The sequence below is a fragment of the Montipora foliosa genome, chromosome 3 (assembly GCF_036669935.1).
Source record: "Montipora foliosa isolate CH-2021 chromosome 3, ASM3666993v2, whole genome shotgun sequence".
NCBI lineage: Eukaryota > Metazoa > Cnidaria > Anthozoa > Scleractinia > Acroporidae > Montipora > Montipora foliosa.
Window position 1 is genome coordinate 53,536,530 of NC_090871.1, and position 8,708 is coordinate 53,545,237.

Genomic DNA, 8,708 nt, shown 5'->3' on the forward strand with positions numbered 1-8,708 from the left:
AAGGTGAACTACCACCGCGGTCCGCAGTCCCGTGGTCGCTTAATGAAAAGTGTTAAAGGACAAGCACTAAAATGAACTGCCACCGCGTTCCGCAGTCCCGTAGTCGTTGAATGAAAACTGTTAAAGGGAAAGCACTAAAATGAACTGCTACCGCGGTCCGCAGTCCCGTAGTCGTTAAATGCAAAATGTTAAAGTGAACTGCCACCGCGGTCCGCAGTCCCGTAGTCGTTAAATGCAAAATGTTAAGGTGAACTACCACCGCGGTCCGCAGTCCCGTGGTCGCTTAATGAAAAGTGTTAAAGGACAAGCACTAAAATGAACTGCCACCGCGTTCCGCAGTCCCGTAGTCGTTGAATGAAAACTGTTAAAGGAAAAGCACTAAAATGAACTGCCACCGCGGTCCGCAGTCCCGTAGTCGATGACAACCTCTCTTCTTTCCTTCTTTGGAAGGGAAGAAGGGAGACCCTGGGACGAGGTTAAGTCGATGAATGAAACTGTTAAAGGGTAACCAGTAAAACGCACTGCCATCGCAAAATGAAAGCTAAAATTTTACGAGAATGCTTAGGCCTAACCACTGAGGCGAGCACTTAAGCTTAATTAGTAAACGAGTGCTTTTTTGTCCTTCATACGATCTCATGAAAAGTGTAGTTAACCGAACCGCAAAATGCAAGCTAAAATTTTACGAGAATGCTTAGGCCTAATCACTGAAGCGAGCGCTTAAGCTTAATTCTTCAGTAAAGGAGTGCTTTCTTCTTCAGACGATCGCGCTCATGCTTAATCAGTCAACGAGTACTTTCTTCTTCATACGATCTCATGAAAAGTGTAGTTAACTGAACCGCAAAATGAAAGCTAAATTTTACGAGAATGCTTAGGCCTAATCACTGAAGCGAGCGCTTAGGCTTAATCAGTAAACGAATCCTTTCTTCTTCACACAATCTCGTGAAAAGTGTAGTTAACGGAACAACAAAATGAAATTTAAGAAGTGGAGCGATTGTAGAATGCCCGGTTTAGGAACAGAGTTGTTTATATGAATATCATTTTCTGTCCCATGCCACTGCGGACAAGCAGCATTGTTAAACTCGACTGCGGGACCGCGGTGGCAGCTTTTTTAAGTAGGACATTTGGTGGGTCGGGTATTCTGCAATCTAGCCAATTATTATAATGCGACGATCAAATCGAAACTTGACAAAAAATGTCTTCAAAAGTTGGGGACAGACAGACAAATCTGACGACAGAGTAGGGCATTTGGACACTACTTTGGTCCAAGGGGGCGGGAATTTGAACAGTCCAATCTTCAAAAGTTTAAATGCCCGTGGTTTGCCCGGAAAAAGGGGGGAGGGGATGTTGAAGTTTCCAGTTGATCGGCGCATAACTGGAAAGGAACAAAACCTAACAAAAACAAAACAAAAAAAAAAAACAAAAAAAAAGAAGCAAAAGAGCGTTCGTGTGCTATATTTATTAGCTAACACCAGCTGAAACATGATCAGTAAGTTTACTGTTTTCTGGTGTTTTTCAATTTAGGCCAGTTACTACTACAGAGAAGCCTATTGGATGACACAATAGTTATTGTTTACACCTAATCCGCACGGCCTTAACAAAAGGCATGAACTCCACTCCAAAAATCGCATTAACCACGGCAACTAATTAGACCTTTTCACATGTTAGAGTGGTTTTCAATTGAGTGTCGAAAGTAATTAGATAATTACTTTGGTTTTGCGTTACTTCACTCATTGATTGGTTCAAAGTTCTCGCGCTACTTTTTCAACCAATCAGAAGTGAAACCAAAACCAATCGTGGCTCGCGCGTGGACATTTTTTCCGCGCTTTGTGTCGGTTACGTGTAATTACTCCAATTCTTGATTGGTTTATCGGATTGTCTCCGTCCTTTCTGATTGGCTAAAGTAATTACTTTGGTTTTGGTTTTACGACACTCAATTGAAAATCGCTCTATTGCTTGTAAATGAATATTATTGTTACTTGTCCAGCTCTTATTTTATTTGTTATTTTGTTGTAAATAGTCTCAATTGTTATGTGATTTTTCTTCCCGAGTATAAAGGGGAACTAATCTCACATAAGGATGGAGAAACAAGAGAAGAATTATATGATCCATCCCTCGGAAGTTTCCTTTATTACTTTAGGGATGGTGCAAAGTGTTATTGGTAAGTTTATCCAAAAGATTGAATTATTAATAAAATTAATTGTGTATTTCAATCCGTAATTTTCCGAAAAAAAAAAAAAGAATAAATAAATGATTATCTTAAATTCTGACTGATTTTGTGAACCCACTGACTCCTGAACCACCAGTTTGAAATTGACGAGTAAAATCGTCTGGCATTAAGTCTCACTCCCACGGGCCAATAGGTTAACTATGCTATAGCAATTGACCTTTTTCCCATATGCGGCTGGTTTTGGTGAGTTAATGTGTCAATCACTTACCAAGCATCATTTTTTATCAACTTTTTTGGCACATTTTGCAGGGGTTTCATAAAGAAAGGTCATATATTCATTGGAAGGGAATGCGACACCCAAGAATGGAAGCAGAACATTGCAGAGGGGACCCTTAAAGCAATACAATGGAATTTGATTGTGGGATTTTTATCCTGAAGGTGGGGTCTAAACCAATGTATAATGTAAGAAAAATTGAGGGCTAGTTATCTACTCATCACACACTCCAACGAACAATCAAATGAATACAGTCAAGCCACATCATGACATGTATGTCATGCGCGACCAGTTGTTTTGAAATTTGAACAGAGTATTCAAATCTGCGTGCCAGTTTTGAACTTTGCTTTCGACATTCTGAATTCCTTTAGTGCTCTCGCCGCAATTTCTTCGGCCCTCTCTTTCAGGAATTTCTGGATCCGCCCCTGGGTCGTATCAGTTGACCCTGAGATGGGAAGGCAACAAAAAGTTGGTGATGAAATCAACGATTCCAGGAATCCATAACCCGACGATTCTTCGCTCTTTGTTTGACTTTGATAAAGTATAAATGAAGTTCATTGTTCTTATATCCTAACTATACAATTCTTGTCTTTCACATTTTGTTTTGTAACTTCAAAACTTCCGTGGTCGTTGATTTTTTTATGATGTTAACGACCTGTCATAAAGTTCGAGTTAGTTTAGACGGTACGATTACTTGGGCGCTCGTCATTGCAAGAATTCGCATGTGAAAACGTCCAGGCGACCCGGACGTGAACACATGTTACAAATTTGACAGGCAGCTTTTCATTTTCTAACGAAGCAAGCTCTGATTGGCACTGACTTGGACAGATGATTACAACATGTCGTCTTTCAACGCTTCTCTCATCTCAGTTCATGTCAACTACAAATGAGTCAAGAGAGGTCAAGTACGAAACACAGCAACGGTAGATTATTTCAGTACATGACAATGACAGAAGACCCGTTTCGAACCATCTTGACAGACAAATTACATGTATTCGTGAAGGGTTGACTGATGTTCACGACATTATAAAGGCAGAAATCTTGATTCACGCACTAAAACTTTAAAGGATCACGCGTCACGGTTAATATATTATTCACGAATCACAGCTGTATTTCTTCAGTTTTCCCGATTCAAGGTTTTTTTTGGCATCAACTCACGGATCACGCGAAACCCCTTTCAGACCCTGTTGACTGTAAATCAGTCAACATTATGAAACACAGTTTCACAAAATTTATCAAAATTTGCACATGAATGGTTCAAATACATGTATAAGGGATTCAGGCGTTATTTTTATTGACATATGCAGCATGAGAGTTACTACTTACTTGAAACTTTCACAAATGATTGTAGAACTTGAACTTCCCTGCCAGCAGAGGTGTCTTCTTGTTTTGTTCACTGCGCTGATGAGTACGGGAAAAGAGACCTCTGCTGCAGGTTGAAACTCACTGTGTTGCGCCGCGGTTATCCTCAAGTTAAACTTTGTGTTGTGCGGGCTCACTTAACAACAGCGGAATTACTGAAGGAATGCGTGGGTCACAGTGGGCTCAAGTCACAGTCAGCAAACATATCATGGGGCATGCATTTTGAACAATGCCATCTGAGGTCGTGGACGACGGTTGGATGAAAGTGAGTTTCGACCCATGGCATGCAGAGGCCTCTTTCCCATACTCGTCAGCCCACTTCGATTGCAATCCCAATCCACTGATTTTTATACACAAAATCTGCATAAAACATACATGTAACCTCTGGCTGTTATGAAGCTTTTTTTGCTGTCTTTGCAGGATGAAGGGCAATTGAAAGTATCACACTGAGGTAAGGTAAATGTTTTTGCAAACGTTGGCCGTGTGGCACTTATATTTCAACAGAACTAACTATTGGACCCGTAGCCCACAAGGGCTATGGGTCAATAGCCCGTACTCATCAGGTCCTGTCTAACCTTGTAGCTCAGTCGGTAGAGCAGCGGTGATCTAACCCGAAGGTCGTGGGTTCAATTCCCACCCTGGTCAGACTTCTTCTCTGTCCTTGTGTGGGCTCAATTCCATTAGTAGGGCTAACGCTCACATGGTTTGCATGGGTAGAAAGTAGCACTTCACGTTATCTTCCAACAGTTAATTTGGAAGGTAATGACGTTGACAACAGCGTTAACAGAGCGGTTAAAGACACCTTGTCAGGTGTGGATAATTGGCATTTTTGGTGTGATGGTTCCTGATTTTCATTCTGCTTACTAAACCATCTCAGACTGTCAAGACAATGACAAGTACCAGATTATCTTTTTTTTTTTTTTGAGCTCACCAGAGCCGGAATGTTTCTTTTGCCTGTTGTTTACAGTTTGATGCCAAGCCTTTGTTACCTTGATTGTTTTACACATAGATGATCTCAACCATGATGCAAAATCTTTCAGAATGTGGGCACGTTATTGTCTTTCAGTCTTTCTTTTCATGTCACTGTTGTGATGGTTTCATCATCACCATCTCTTTCTTTACGGTCGGAGTTTAGAGTAGCTACATGTCATATTTCCGAAAATTTACTCTACCAGCCAGACCACAACGCCAGACCACAACGCCAGTAACTCCATGCCCTACTCTTTGCGAATAAAGTGTGGATTCTTTTTTGTCCCAGAGGGTTGTGAAGAAGAGTTCTGAGACAGGGCCCACGGTTTGTCGTCCTAGAAAGTATAACCATTTGCAGATGTCATTACGACGGTAGCGCTTTCTCCTCAGTTACTCTAATAACCGAATGTTGGTCTGGCGGTGGTTCGAGCCTTTACGGGTGGAAGTACGATACTCAACCAACTGATCCATTAGACTTAACTATTAGAGTGTAATGTGAGCGTTAGCCCTACTCACTTGTGGAGGCAGTGTGGTCCAGTGGTTAGGGCGTTGGGTTTGCATGCGGCTGCTCCGGGTTCAAATCCCGTTCTAACCTCTGGTTTGGATTTGTTTCCGGTTGTCCCGGATTCAACTGTACCACGCTTTGTAAATAGCCAACTGGTTGCCTCCCGCCTGTTGGGGTTCTTAATAATGTTTCTGTTAAGTTTGAATTGTTACTTTCACCTTGTTAACAGTGGAGTGCCTGTAAACTAGCTTAATAGCTAAGTGTACTTCCACTATAAAGAAAGCATTTACAATTTTATTTACTCATGGAAATGGGCCCACATAAGGACAGAGAAAAACTCTGGCCAGGGTGGGAATTGTTCACTTCCTTGCAACTGAGCCATTAGCCTGCGTAGCAAGCGTTTTCGTGGGGGGATATGGAAGACTTTTAATGTGTTGGCCGCGCGAAAAGTGGGGCGAGACAAGAAGGAAAGGCTTGCAGACAGTCAACACTCATGGGCATCCATCAAAATGACATTGGACATTTCGTAACAATTACACGACCTAGTATCCCATCTTATTACGACAAGGTTACCTCTGTAAAGAGAATGAAAACACGCAGAATTAGAGCTTTAGTTCAACAAGAAATAGCTTTTCTAAGCTAAGCCGCGCTGATCTACGGTATTTAGGTCTAAAAACCCCTTTGAAGACGATTAGCGTTCAATTGTTTTGCTGGGTACCACTATGTCAATACTCTAAAAAATTCGACTTTCCGGGAGCTTGTCTCGTTACTCTAGTGGGTATCGGAAACTGCAAGGAGAAGCCATCGATCCGGGTGCAACTCTTTGCCTCGCCTATTGTGAATCTTCTCTGCTTGTTTAAAATGTTTGTGTCGTTGAAGTAGATTTGAGGTCTAAAGTAGATTGTACGTCGTGTAAGTTGAATAGAAGGGAAATGTCAGTTTGAGGGATGGCCATGAGCGTTGACCGCAGACAAACCGGCCCCTGCATTTTGAAAACAGCATGTCATAAATTGACCAAGAAAATGTTTGGTCTTTCACAGCGAAACTGAACTTTGGGCAAGAGAATCTAAAGCAATTTGACAAGGTAAATAACGATAATGTTGACCAATATTAGTAAATAGATACTCTTCCTGAAGGCGGCTTCCAAACCCAACTATGGAAATGTTCTCGTAAAAATTTCCCGCGACGATAAGATTTTAAGGCAAATATTCCAAATGCTGTGAACAAAAGTGCTTCTAGTAAATTTCAGAGTACCTGAAATCCGAACGAATGTTGTTGTCTAACAAGCCCGCCGAAATTACTAGGTTTTCCAACACAATTTTCTGTCCGGTGATAATAACACCTTGTTGTTGGTGCTTGTGTATTTAACGTTTTCCAGAAAGTGATGTTAAAATTGAAGGAACAGCTACAAATAGTCTATCGCACTTGCTTCTGCAATAATAGGGCCGTTTATACGAGAGAAAATAAGCCGCGGCTTACTTAAGCCGCGAACACCCCGTATAAATGGTACAAAATCTACGTTCACGGCTTTCTCAAGCCGCGGCTTATCCTGGCCGGGGAGTTTATACTCGTATAAATAGTTCCTTTCGCGGCTTACGTAAGCCGCGGCCAGAGTTAGCCGCGGCTTATTTTCTCTCGTAAAAACGGCCCTAATGTGAAGGCTTCGAAATCCCGAAGCGTTGGCATTGAAAATACACTACAGGAGCTCCACAGCCGTGCAAAACACAAGGATCTCGTGAGATTTAATCATTTAGGAGTCTGTTTACTAGTCAGCCGATGAGCCGAAATCCCCATTAATTGAAGGCCTTCTTGATTTGATCGTTCGCAATACTTTTGAGAGGACTAATTAAGTCTTAATAGGCCAGTTTCGTATTCTAACGGTTGGACTGGATCTAGCATGAGGTGGAGGCTAATGCGGGCAAATTAATTTGCATTTGAAAAGATCTGCCCGCGTTAGCCTCCATTCCATGTTAGATCCAATCCAGCCGTGAGAATTCGAAAATGGTCTATTAAGGACGGTGCCTACTAAATCAAAGGTATTTTTGCCCCGGTTTATGATTATGGAGAAAATGTAGATCTGAACGAGTGTTATTGAAATCCAAAAAGAAAATTGGGAGTAACCACGCATTTTTGAAAGATAATAAATAATATTAGTAAAGAGCTTTAAAATACAAAGCAATGTATGGCGTTCTGTCTCAAGTTGAAGCTTAGTTATCTCTCAAAAATGCATTGTTACCCCCAGATTTCTCTTTGGATACCAAGAGTACTTACTAAGATCTACTATTTCCGTATAGTTTTAAACCGCGCAAAAATATCCCTGTATTAATAAGCACCACCCATAGGAAATCCGACTATCTCGAGATGCGCAGAACGTATGCGCAATAATAATAGTAGGCGCCGTCCTTAATACGCAGGCATTGCTTTCGTAGAAAATGAGGCTTTTCCCGAAACCAGCGGGACGAGCAAATTTCCCCCTTGGTCGAGCTGTTTAATAAATCGAAATTTGTTCTTCTTCTTTTAAGCCACCGCTAAATCCTTTATCGACAACGGAGCTAACTGCTCGATGTAACACTTCTCAGTTTAAAAGAAGGTCTCTTCCCCATTTAGCCTGCGTAGTGAGTGATTTCAGCGAGCGAAAAACGAGTCCAGCAAAAGCGAGTAACTTTCTTTGATTTATTCGCTTGCTACTGGGGATACATTATTTTGACATGAGGGACTGAGGTGTCAATCAAAAATTCCGAGTCGTGCAATCAGAGATCCCGTTCGTGGGCTAACGGGAGTTTTCATAATTAAGGGGTTTGTCCGCAAGCGTTTCCTTCTCCTCTCCTCCCCTCCCCCCCTCCCCCCAATTTTTTTTTTTTTTGCGCTAGCCCTATTTTCTCGCGGCCAGGAAAATGAATTCGTTTCTCGCCCGCTGGAGACGCTTGCTACGCAGGCTACTGAGCCATCGGTGCACGATTTTGTCAATTCCGACATGTATTTTTTTCTAGTACATAGAGCATCTGCCACTAAGGAAACAAGTACATGCCATGACTCAGCCAAAGAAAACAGGAGCAAGAGAAAGCCAAAGTAAAAAAGTAAGTGATCCGTTTATGTTTTGCAAATGGCCTTTTGAAAACTGGAAAATCTTGCAACTGACTGAAGTAAAAAAAACCTGAGCTTCTCAATAGAGCCAAAGTAACATTGCTTGCAATAACTCTCTTCTTTAAGTAATCTGTGTTACATGTATAGGGGGTAGGAGTCTGAGGAGAGAAAAATATAAATAATGAGGACGCGTTAAGGACGGTGCATTCTTACTTAAAGGTTCTTTTTCGCGATTTATGAATATGCGGGAAAAGCAGATCTTAACAAATGTTATTGAAATCCAAAAAGAAAATTAGAGGTAGCCTCGCCTTTTTTGAAAATAAATAATCAACAATATATGTAAAAAG

General features: G+C 41.4%; 1 long non-coding RNA gene across 1 annotated transcript; it reads left to right on the forward strand.

The window, feature by feature from the left end:
- Positions 1-4,218: 4,218 nt before the first annotated feature.
- LOC137997736 (uncharacterized) lies at positions 4,219-8,324 on the forward strand. The gene is made up of 3 exons (XR_011122571.1): positions 4,219-4,254; positions 6,318-6,361; positions 8,268-8,324. It is a non-coding gene; the product is annotated as an uncharacterized lncRNA (long non-coding RNA).
- Positions 8,325-8,708: the final 384 nt, after the last annotated feature.